The sequence below is a fragment of the Triticum aestivum genome, chromosome 7A (assembly GCF_018294505.1).
Source record: "Triticum aestivum cultivar Chinese Spring chromosome 7A, IWGSC CS RefSeq v2.1, whole genome shotgun sequence".
NCBI lineage: Eukaryota > Viridiplantae > Streptophyta > Magnoliopsida > Poales > Poaceae > Triticum > Triticum aestivum.
In genome coordinates this window covers 718,382,157-718,393,979 of record NC_057812.1, presented here as the reverse complement: position 1 = coordinate 718,393,979, position 11,823 = coordinate 718,382,157, and the positions used below count along the sequence as shown (strand labels likewise).

General features: G+C 51.0%; 1 pseudogene; it reads left to right on the top strand.

Moving 5' to 3' along the window:
- The first annotated feature begins 6,881 nt into the window (after nt 1-6,881).
- Nucleotides 6,882-11,400, top strand: LOC123149668 (putative disease resistance protein RGA1; annotated as a pseudogene).
- The last annotated feature ends 423 nt before the right edge of the window (nt 11,401-11,823 follow it).

The following is an 11,823-nucleotide window of genomic DNA, read 5'->3' as shown; positions in this document are numbered from 1 at the left end:
TGTCCGGGAGCAAGCCAAGAGCGGTTCTCCCCTAAGGTATTTTGCCTGAATGAGCTGCAGCCATAACCCTCCCTCGCCGCGTAGAATCCGCCAGACCCATCTCAGCATGAGGGCCACGTTCATGCGGCGGGAGGCAATGATGCCCAGACCACCACGGTCCTTAGGCATGCAGATATCCGCCCATTTACCATGTGGTATTTTTGGCGGCCATTGGCCGCCTGCCAAAAGAACCTAGCGAGGTCCTTATCGAAGGCACTATGGACGCCTTCCGGAAGAATGTACAGCCCCATCATAAACATGGGGAGGCTCGCAAGGTTCGAGCTAATCAGGACCGCTTTACTCCCCTTGGAGGTAAACCGTCCTCGCCAGGGCTCAGCCCGAGAGGCCACTCGTCCCACTAGCGGGTCGAATGCACTTGTCAGGATCTTTGAGTCTGCCAACGGCATCCCCAAGTATGTAATGGGGAAGGATGTTAGCCTGCAATTCAGATTATCCGCAATCCTCTGTTGGTCCTCAGCAGGGTAACCTAAAACGATGACCTCGCTCTTGTCAAAGTTAATCTTGAGTCCCGACATAGCCTCAAAGAAGAGGAGTAGGAACTTAAGGTTAACTATGTCAAGGGCAGAGCCTTCCACCATAATCATGGTGTCATCGGCGTACTGAAGGTGAGTGACCCCCCCTCCTGGAATGAGGTGGCCGACCACCCCCGAGATGTGGCCGGCATGCCTAGCCTTGTCCAGGATACCTGCCAACGCGTCCACGGCAAGGTTGAAGAGAAGGGGGGATATCGGGTCCCCTTGCTTCACCCCCGCTGATGCCGCAAAGAAAGGTCCCACCTCTCCCTTAATGTTTATAGCAGTCTTGCTAGACCGTACCAATTGCATAATCCAGTTGCACCATCTGTCCTCAAAGCCCCTACGCTGCATGACAAGGCGCAGGAAATCCCAGTCAAGCCGATCATGTGCTTTCTGGAAGTCCAGCTTCAAAAATACACCCTTCAGCCCACGTGATCGCACCTCGTGGACAATCTCATGGAGGGAGAGTATCCCGTCATGGATTCTTCTCCCTTTCAGGAATGCTGTCTGGAGTGGGTGATTCATCCTCTCAGCAATAGGCGCGAGTCTAGACGCGCATACTTTAGAGAAGATGCGCTCCAGGACGTTGATAACTGTGATAGGCCTGAATTGGCGAATGTCCGTCGCCCCAACTACTTTGGGGATCAGGGTGATAACACCGAAGTTTATGCGCGCCATGTCAAATGTGCCGATGTAAAATTCATGGAACATTGGCATGATCACCGGTTTTAGGACATTCCAGAACTTCTGGAAGAAGGCAACCGGCAAGCCATCCGGGCCCGGTGCCGACCCAGCCTTCATCGAGGCGATCGCCCGCCCCACCTCTTCCGGCGAGAAAGGGATAGTCAGTTCCGCATTCTCTATGTCAGATACCCTGTCCGCAAGGGGCCAGAAATCATCCGCCAGGGAGATCCCACCACGGGGTTCTGCCGAGAAGAGCCCCTTATAGAAGGAGTAAATGTGGGTCCTAATCTCATCCGGGTGTTCGAGAAGGGTGTTCCCTTCCCAAAGGCACGGGATGGAGCACTTCCTGCGACGCCCATTCGCGATCGCTTGGAAATACGCGGTGTTAGCATCGCCTTGAAGGAGCCACTTCTGGGCCCCCCGTCTCTGCCAGAATAGTTCCTCCCCCTTGAAAATCTCCATAAGGGAGGCTTCAAGGGCGTATCGCTGCAACCATTCGTCTGCCGACAGACCGACTGAATCAGCAGTCTCGTCCAAGGCCTTAATCTGGTCAAGGAGCGCCCCTTTGCGGGATCTCAGGGCAGCACCCAGGTTGGCGCCCCAACCCCGCATAAACTGGCGGATGACTTTGGAGCAGTGATGCCAAACGTCTGTGGCACAGAAGGACCGAGGCGGGGTTAGAGTAGCCTGCATCCAACGGTCCTGAACCATCTCGACGAACCCCGGCTGCAGGAGCCACGATGGTTCGAAATAGAAGCGTCTAGATCTCGGTGGGGACCCTTCCCCTGACGCAAACAGCAGGGGGACGTGGTCGGAGCCAATCCTAGTGACCGCCCGTAAGGAGCACAGTGGGAACATAACCTCCCACTGCACGGACACAAGGACCCGATCCAGCACGCTCCGTATAGGGTCCACCTGTTTATTGGTCCATGTGAACCTAGCCCCTACGCGGGCTATCTCACGGAGGGCCATCGCAGCTATGGCATCGTTGAACATGCGCATACGCCGTCGGTCAATGTTGGGCGAGCTTTTGTCAGCCTCCGTTCTGATAAGGTTGAAGTCGCCCGCCACCACCACTGGGGTCGTGCACCGTTCAACCTTATCCTGCAGCTCGGCCAGGAAACCCACCGACCGCCCGTGATCAACCGGGCCATAGACAATGATCACCTCCCAGCTGAGGTTCACACGTCGGTCGGTGATGGCCATACTCAGGAAGAACTCCCCGCGGTCCATATCCTCCACCGAGAAGAAGTCCTCCCTGACCCCCAGGAGAATGCCTCCAGACTGCCCAGAAGCCGGGAGCCATTGCCAGGCAAAAGGGTGTCGAGAGAGCCCCTGAAGCTCCTGAATGGAGAAGTCCTGACGAACCGTCTCTTGAAGGCCAACAATATCGATGTCTTCCTGTCGGATGTAGTCAATCAGCTGGCGTCGGCGGCCTAGGTTGCCGAAGCCCCTAATATTCCAGCATAGGAGCTTCATATAGGAACCTTGCCGGGATCACTAGGCCCCTCAGGTGGGGCCGAACTAGCCCTCCCGCCTAGGGCGGGGTTTGGCAATTGCTTCAACGGACGGCCACGACGCCCCTTCTTAGCGGGGGCCTGACCTGCCATGTCTGCAGAAACACCGCGAACCTCCATCGCCTGTTCAGAGGGATGGAGTCGCGTAGGAGGCCGTCCCCGCAAGGCCCTCCCTAATGGAGGGTCCCTCACAGCGTCAGGCCGGGAGGGAGGCCAGCTCGGGCCTGATCCAGCTCCAGGCTCTCTATGCCCGGAGCCAGGCGGGGCCGAGGCATCCGCAACCCGTTGTTCAGCACGGGCCCAGGCCTCAGCAAGGGCCCCATCGAGCCGCTCTTTGGCACAGATGGCCGAGATCTGCTCGAGTCGGGGACCCTTTTCACCCCGAAACACAATATCACAATCCGAAGCAACGTCGCCAAGGTGTGCCATCGGCACTGAGTCAAGCACGACAAATCGAGAACCGGAATAAGAGGCACCAGAGGGATGGGGAGGTGTCGTACCTGGAGAGAGGTCGCGTGTCGCCACGTGCATGGCCGCCATCTCAGCGACCGTCGGGACCCGCCCATTCGGAAGGGTCCGGGACCGGCAGAGGCGGGCGCTTTGCCTAGACGCCACAACCGGGGAGTGCATCACCCGAGCGACGGGGCTGTGCACGGGAGAGACGATGTTGACCGTGTCCAACCCCACCCCCGACGGAGGTGGCGAAGCAGCCTGGCCCACCCCCAAGCGAGGTGGCAGTGGTGTAGCTGGAACCAAGGCCGGGGACCCCACAGCTGGCGATGGTGGAGTCCCAGGCGAGCGAGAGTACCACACCACCCCGGGAGAGCGCGGGGATGACGACGGGCACACATCCATCCCCACGCTGCCAGAATCCTCCTCGTGCTCCAAGACCGGCGAGGATGCCGGGGATGTGGGCCTCCCCCTTGAGAGGCGCTGCGAGGCCATCCCGGCCGCAGACAGAGCGAGAGCGGCAGCCCTGGGGGGCCCTGCCCCCGCCCCACCCACCCGAGCCGGACTGAGCCGAGGAGGAACCTGCTCCGGGGGGTGTCATCCTCCTCCTCCTCCTCCTCCCCCTCAGAGCCCTCCCCGCCTCCGTCGTATCGGTCGCCGGAGGGGGGCGGAGGCGGGGTAGGCTGGACCACGCCCGTCCGGCTCTCGAGCTCCTCCAGATCAACCTCGTACGTGAGACGCCGGCATCGGACATAGAACCTCGATCCGGGCCGGGCCATCCCCATCCAGAGACGCGAGATCCATAGAGAGAAGCTTGCCTACCGGCTCTGAGATGGCCTTGAGAATATGCTCACTCTTGCCCCCACCAGGGGAGAGCCTGCTTCCCTTTGGAAGCCCATACACCAACACCCAAACCGGGGTGAGCGGAGGAACTGAGTCCGGTTCGGCGACGGCCTCCTTGACGGAGATGAGGAACTTGTTGATTGGGCACTTGATGTTGTCGTGGGTGCAGACGCAAAGAAGCTCCGCCGAAGGGAACGGTACAGAGAAGACCAATGGTGCCGTCTCGGTGACTACCCAAGAGAAGTCGCTGTCACGATAGTCACCGATGTAGGCCGCCAGCTCGTCGCGGATAAGGTCCGTGGTAACCCCGACCGATGGCGGCAGGGACTGACCAGGAACCAGCGAGACCGTCGCCAAGTGCAGCCTGATGGGCTCCTCGTCCAGCTCCGCATCGACGTAGTAGAAACCACATCCCTCAGATCCATACCCCAAGTAAGCCAGGGTCGTGGGGCAACGGGAGGGCGCCGGGCACTCAGAACGGAAGTGCCCCGTGCATCTACAGTTGATACACATCGTCTCCTCACGAGATCTGAACCGTCCGCCCCGAGTCAGAGGCAACACTGGAGCCGCCTGCTCCGGTTCGGGAAGGATGGGACGAACATCCGAGACCGCCCCCTCGCCATGGGAAGGACCTGTCTGGGCACGCTTCTTCTTTTTGCTCATGCCATAAAGTAACAGGAGAAATGAAAGGGAGGATAATTACACGGCCGGAATCCTCCTCCGCCGTGCATCCTTGAAGCGATTCCGTTCTTTTCACCCGGGATTTTGAGTGAACGTCTAGCGGCGCAGGATTGAGCAGTCGCGCTGGGATCTTTCGGGGTTGGCGGCGGAGGTTTAAGGAGAGGATGCGGCGGAGAGGGGAGGGGGGGAGAACCTCCTCAAGGCCAGGCCACATCGGTGGCCGTCCCCCTGCGTCCCGGTGCCACCGTCCTCCTTCCTCTCTGCTTCTCGTCGCGGAGTGACCAAGAGCTCCCGGCGGGCCGGTACAGTACTCTGAAACCTCTTGGTCCCATACTGCTCATCTGCATCGCGTACTAGGAAAAACTGAAACAGAAGAATGTTCATTCCCCATATTAAAATCTCCTCTCTTTTTTTTTTTAACTACTATGTAGTGCTGTGAGCATTACCATTATTTGTGCTGGAATCAATCAAGTGTGGTTGGTCATACATGGAGTCTCGTCTTATCGTCTGGCATTAGCATTTGCACTGGACAGGTAAAAATGCTTATCTTATAGGTAAGCCAACCGGCTGCTTTAGGCACAACTACGGACAAAATTGTCAGTTTCTTTCCCTTCCACAGTATTGTTTATCAAGTTGGTGAGCCGAAAGTATCACATTATTGCACGTTAGTAATGTACTGCCGTTGGCGTTGGTAATGAACATGAAAAAATGGTTATCTTACAGGTAGCCAACTGGCCTCATTAGCACAAGCGCAAACAGTACATTACTCACGTCGCCCCTTCCGTAATATTGTTAAGTAAGTTGGTAAAGCATCACACTGCTGCGCACTAATCTTTCTTAGATGGATAGTGATGCCAGATGGCAACATATATCAAGATAGTAACATTTCGGTATATATCCATTGGTATTTTTGTTGTAGCTTTTTCTTCTGAAACAAAAACCATGCCACTCATGTCAATGCAGCAGTAGTTGGAGCTTTGGTTGCTGCAGGAGGTGCGTTGGTCTCTAGCCGTGCTGATAGTGAAGGTTAGTCCAGAGCTATGGCTTCTTGGCTGTGCGGGTGGAGGAAGTAGGGCTGCGTGCCTTCGGCTGTGCCGGTTGTCGGTGTTCCACCACATTATGATCTCAATGGCAAGGTGTTGTGACGGCGGCGGAGTGCCTCTACGTGGACAGTGGCCACAATCCGGTGGGCAGGGATGGAGGTGCGTGACATTACGGATGAAAATCCTGCCCATCTTTGGTCGCTGCTGGCGGCTATGGAGCCTGTGGGTGTCGTTCTCCTCTTTGGAGGTGTCGCGGAGGTGTGTCGGCATCGCCCCTCTCTCTCGCTTTGGGTTGATGTCTCCGGTCGAAAGCCTTGGTTCGTTTCCGGACTGGCGATGGCGGCGTATCGGTGTCGTTCTCCTCTTTTGGGAGCATCGTGTGAGGAGACACGTCTTGGAGGTTCTGTGTTACGGCTCTTTGGTGCTTTCTGCTGGTCCAAGTGGATCTTCATCGGTGCAATGTACGTTGCTACTGGAGAATCTAAGGCGATGGCTTTTTCTGGACTAACCAAGTCCCGCCACCCACTCGCCATCTCCTATTAGGCATTCATGGGTGGTTGGTGCGTTGGCAAGGGAGGTCTGGTTGCAGTTGTTGTTCTTTAAGGTGACCGGTGTTGGCCAAGACGTGGCTTTGTTGTTCTGCTTAGGGCAGGTTCCTTGCGTTGCGTTGTAATATGTGTGGTGGCTAATCTTTTGATTGGCCCAGATGCGTCCTACACTTGCTGTTTCAGTGAAAGGTAGTCTCTTGTAATTGTTTTCTGCCTTCTATAAAAGTATCGTACGCCGTGGTGTACTCTCGGAAAAAAAAAGAAGCCCACGGAAAATGTATTGTAATAAAAGAAACGCAATGCTCCAGTGGGTGGGGGCGTGGTGTATACCTCTTTCCAGGAACGTGCAGATCGAGAAAAGCCATAAAACATGCAGATAAAGCTGTGTGAAAGTGCACATGCAGATAAAGTCGTGTTATTTCTATTAAGTGGTACAACCATCAAGTGCGCATGCAGCGCTCTTTTTTTTATGTTGTGGCAGTGGATGCACATGTACCTCTATCGATAGTATCATTTGCTTCCACTTCGCTCACAGTCAAGCAAGCGCGTCTTGCTTAGACCATTTTCTTCTCCACCTCACTTCTGCTTCCCTGTGTTCTTGCAAGTCCCTGGTGTTCCGATAGCGGAGGTGGTGGCCACCATGGTGGTCGGACCACTGCTCAAAATCGTGATGGGGAAGGCGTCCAGCTACCTCCTTGACAAGTACAAGGTGTTGAAGGGCACGGAGGAGCAACATGAGATCCTGATGCGCAAACTGCCTGCCATCCTGGACATCATCACCGACGCCGAGCAGGAAGCAGGACACAGAGAAGGGGCAGCTGCCTGGCTCCAGGCCATCAAGAAGGTGGCTTACCAGGCAAATGAAGTCTTCGACGAGTTCAAGTACGAGGCGCTTCGTCGTAAGGCCAAAAAGGAGGGGCACTACAACGACCTTGGCTTCAGTGTGGTAAAACTCTTTCCCACACACAACCGTTTCATATTCCGTAACAGGATGGGAAGAAAGCTCCACAAGATTGTGCAGGCTGTTGAGGTCCTTGTGGCTGAAATGAATGACTTTGGCTTTAAACATCAGCAACAACCGTTGGTATCCAAGCAGTGGCGGCAGACAGGTCATGATATCTTCGATCCAAAGGAAATGATCCGCAAATCAAGAGAAAAGGATAGTAAGGAAATTGTTGATACACTAGTTGGGCAAGCTAACAATGTAGATCTCACAGTTGTTCCCATTGTTGGAATAGGGGGTTTGGGTAAGACCACATTAGCACAACTCGTTTACAATGAATCTGCTATTCAGAAGCATTTCAATTTGCTGCTATGGGTGTGTGTCTCTGACATCTTTGATGTGGATTCATTGGCTAAAAGTATAGTCGAAGCAGCTCCCCCGAAGAAGGATGATGGTGAAGAAGCAGCTGGTACAAAAGCAGCAACTGCCTCCAAGAAGACACCACTAGATATCCTTCAGAATTTAGTGAGTGGACAAAGGTACCTTCTTGTATTGGATGATGTCTGGACACGAGAGGTTGATAAATGGGAAGAGCTCAAGGACTGCCTTAAACATGGTGGTAGTGGTAGTGTGGTCTTGACAACAACCCGTGATAAAGGAGTGGCTGACATATTCGGCACTGTTAAAGCTTATAATCTCGTACCTTTGGATGATAAATTCATAAAGGAAATTATCGAGACAAAAGCATTCGGTTATTTTCAGAGGAAAGAAGATATACCCAATGCGTTGATGAATATGGTTGATGAGATTGTGAAGAGATGTGTTGGCTCTCCTTTAGCTGCAATGGCATTGAGCTCAGTACTGCGCAACAAGACCAGTAAAGAAGAATGGGAGGTATTAAGTAAAACCAGTATTTGCACTGATGAGACTGGAATCTTACCAATACTCAAGCTCAGTTACAACGACTTGACACCACGTATGAAGCAATGCTTTGCGTTTTGTGCTATATTTCCTAAAGATTACAAGATTGATGTGGAAAAACTGATCCAACTATGGATTGCACATGGCTTTATCATCGAAGACAAACAAGTTCGTCTTGAAACCATTGGGAAACAAATTTTCAATGAGCTGGCCTCAAGGTCGTTCTTTCAAGATGTCAAACAAGTTCAAGCCACAAGCTATGAAATTAAACAGGACGGTGCATGTTATTCTAGGATTACATGTAATATACATGATCTTATGCATGACATTGCACTTTCTGTGATGGGAAAGGAATGTGCCTTGTCAACGGAGGAACCATGCAAGATTGAATGTGTTGTTGCAGCTGAGGAACCAGGTAACAATGAGTGGCTTCCAAACACCGCTCAACATTTATTTTTATCATGCAAGCAACCAGAGAAAAAATTGAATAGTGCTCTGGAGAGAAGCTCTCAGCCATCCAAACACTTCTGTGTGATAGTTCTATGGAAAATTCAGCATTGCAACATCTGTCAAAATACAACTCTTTGCAAGCATTACAACTTTGTTTACACAGAATATCATTTCCGTTGAAACCAAAGCATTTACATCATCTGAGATACCTAGATCTCTCAAGAAGTTGTATCAAAGCACTTCCCGATGATATAAGCATTATGTACAACCTGCAAACTCTGAACCTCTCTGGTTGCATATATCTTGGTGGACTTCCAAGACAACTGAAGTATATGACGACGCTCCGTCACCTTTACACTCATGGTTGCTCACAGCTGAAGAGCATGCCTAGAGAGCTCGGAAAGCTCACATGCCTACAGACACTTACATGCTTTGTAGCAGGCAGTGAGCCTGATTGTAGTAATGTTGGAGAGCTTGGGAAATTAAACCTTGGTGGTCAACTAGAGCTACAGAATCTAGAGAACGTCACAGCAAAAGATGCAGCAGTGGCAAACCTCGTGAACAAGGAACTAAGAGATCTGACATTAAGATGGTCTGCTGGAGAGACTGAAGATGATTCAAGAGTGCTCGAGAATCTCAAACCTCATGATGGGTTGCATGCTATAAGGATACACTTCTATGGATCCACCACGTTCCCAACATGGGTGGCTATGTTACAAAACATTGTTGAGATCCATCTTTTTGATTGTAGAAAACTACAATGGTTGTTCAGCCATGACTGTGATACAACCTTCGCATTTCCAAAACTAAAGCATCTTACATTGGAAGGTCTTGTCTGTTTGGAGAGATGGTGGGAAATAGGTAATGGTGGGATGCAAGAAGAGATCATGTTTCCTCTGCTTGAGAAGTTGCTTATTGAGGACTGTAAAAAGTTGACAGCACTGCCAGGACAACCGACCTTCCCTAACCTCCAGGAGGCCATTATTCTGGATTGTCCAAGGTTGACAACTGTAGCTAAATCACCAAAGCTCAGTTTATTACTCATCGCAGGACGTGAGGACCAGTTGTTGCTATGGGTAGCTAGACATATGACTTCATTGGCCGAGCTGACACTGTTTTGCCGTAAGGACAATACAGAAACAACCCTGGCGGCGGCTGAGGATGGTTTTAAGGAAGTGGTGGACGGTAAGGAAGAATGGAATGGTCATGATCTCCCTCTTGCAGTTTTGAAATTATGTCACTTTAAATCAGTTCTACCAGGGATGTTTGCATGTTTCGTACACCTTCAAGATTTATCAATTATGTCATGTGATGCGCTCGTTCACTGGCCAGAAAGAGAGTTCCAAGCATTGGTATCCTTGAAGAGGCTTGAGATCAAGTATTGCAGTAATCTGACTGGATATGCACCTGCCGAGCCATCAACATCAGCAGAAACGAGTCAGCTCCTGCCATGTCTAGAGTATATGTATATATCTGATTGCAACAGCTTGGTTGAGGTCTTCAACATCTCTGCATCTCTCAGGTATATTGAAATTTGTTGTTGCAGTAAGCTTGAGTCCCCATTCGGCAGGAGGCTGCAGCAGGGTCAGTTAGCACCATGGATTCATCAAGGGTCATCTAGTGTACTGGAGGTGTCATCATCATCATCACCCAGAGCGGGGCCGAAGCATTTACAAGTAAATTTACACAGGTGTGCTGGCTTAACAGGGCTCCTCCATCTTCCCCCGTCCCTCAAGCGAATAGCAATTTCTTATTGTGATGGGTTGACGTCTCTGGAAGCTCCCTCAGGAGTGCTCTCATGGCTGGAGAGCCTTCAGCTTTATGAATGCAATACCCTATCATCCCTACCGGATGCTCAAGCATACTCATCTCTCCGATGTCTTGACATTGACGACTGCCCTGGTCTGAAAACGCTCCCTGCAAGCCTGCAGCAACGACTGGGCAGCCTCGAGTGGGAAAGAATAGATGCCCATCATTATGGAAGTAAGCATGCAGCAATTACCTCCTCTATTACGAGTACTCCTTTCTAGTGAGTATTAAATGTGCTAGCTAGTTAGAAAATGATAACAACATCACTAGTAGTATAGTACGGCAGAAAACTGGAGCAAATTAAATGTTCCTTTAACCTAAGTTCGCCATTTCTTAATTTATTGATGTTCCTCTGAGTGCGAGTTTTTACATTATTAATCTTTGCAGATAAGCCTGTGCTGCTGAAACCCAAGACATGGAAATATGCCATCCGTAAAGACTAGAGAGCAATAAACAGAAACACGGGAAACATGCCATCCACAATATGGAAGTTGTCACGCAGGTTTGTGATCTGAAAACATGCCTGTACTGCTGGAACCCTGTAACCGTTCGTCTTTTTTTCTCTCAAATAGACAAGCTGGCGGTATTTTAAATCTGATGCTTCTTTGCAGGATCCTCCCAGTCCACTTGGAGTAGAGCTATTCTGTTGAATGACGCACACAGGAACTGCTAGACAAGCAATCAGAAGGCGTTCCCAACACTATTGTCTTGTCATTTTATCCCCAGAAAGAGATCTTATTTGAACAATAAGTACTTGTATTTTCCACCTCTGCTTACCTACAGTCGTATCGTAGTTTCTTTTTCTTTTCTTTTTTTCCAAGTAGCACCGCGATGTGCTGCCGTCGGCACTGTCAGTTCCAAAAATCATGTCACAGTAAACCTCATTTTATCCATGGACTTGTATGACAGTACTACCATTTGCAGTCTATATTGTGTCTACCACGTATAACAGGGTTACTACTATTCTGGTTTGTGCATTGACCATCATACATGTTCGAAACTGTTGATTCACCCCGCAAAAAAAAAGAAAGAAATACTGTTGTGAAGTGAGGTTAGGAACTTCGGTACACATTGCGCTCGTCGTTGACCACTTCAAATTTTCATGATATAATGGTCATCATGAATTTCGCGGTAGTAACTGATCTTCAAGCAAATCAATAATTTTGAAGCCCTTGCATGCAAGATACCGTAGTATAGTAGTTCAATATATTACATTATGAGGTGAGTTCATCAGTCCGGCGAACAAAGCGCGAGCCTGTCCAGTCTCTTTTTCTTCAGTTTTCAGTAGTAGTACGTAGTAGGAGTATAGCACATCCACCTGAAGAAAGGGAAGTTCCTCCTAGCAACAGCAAAACAGGC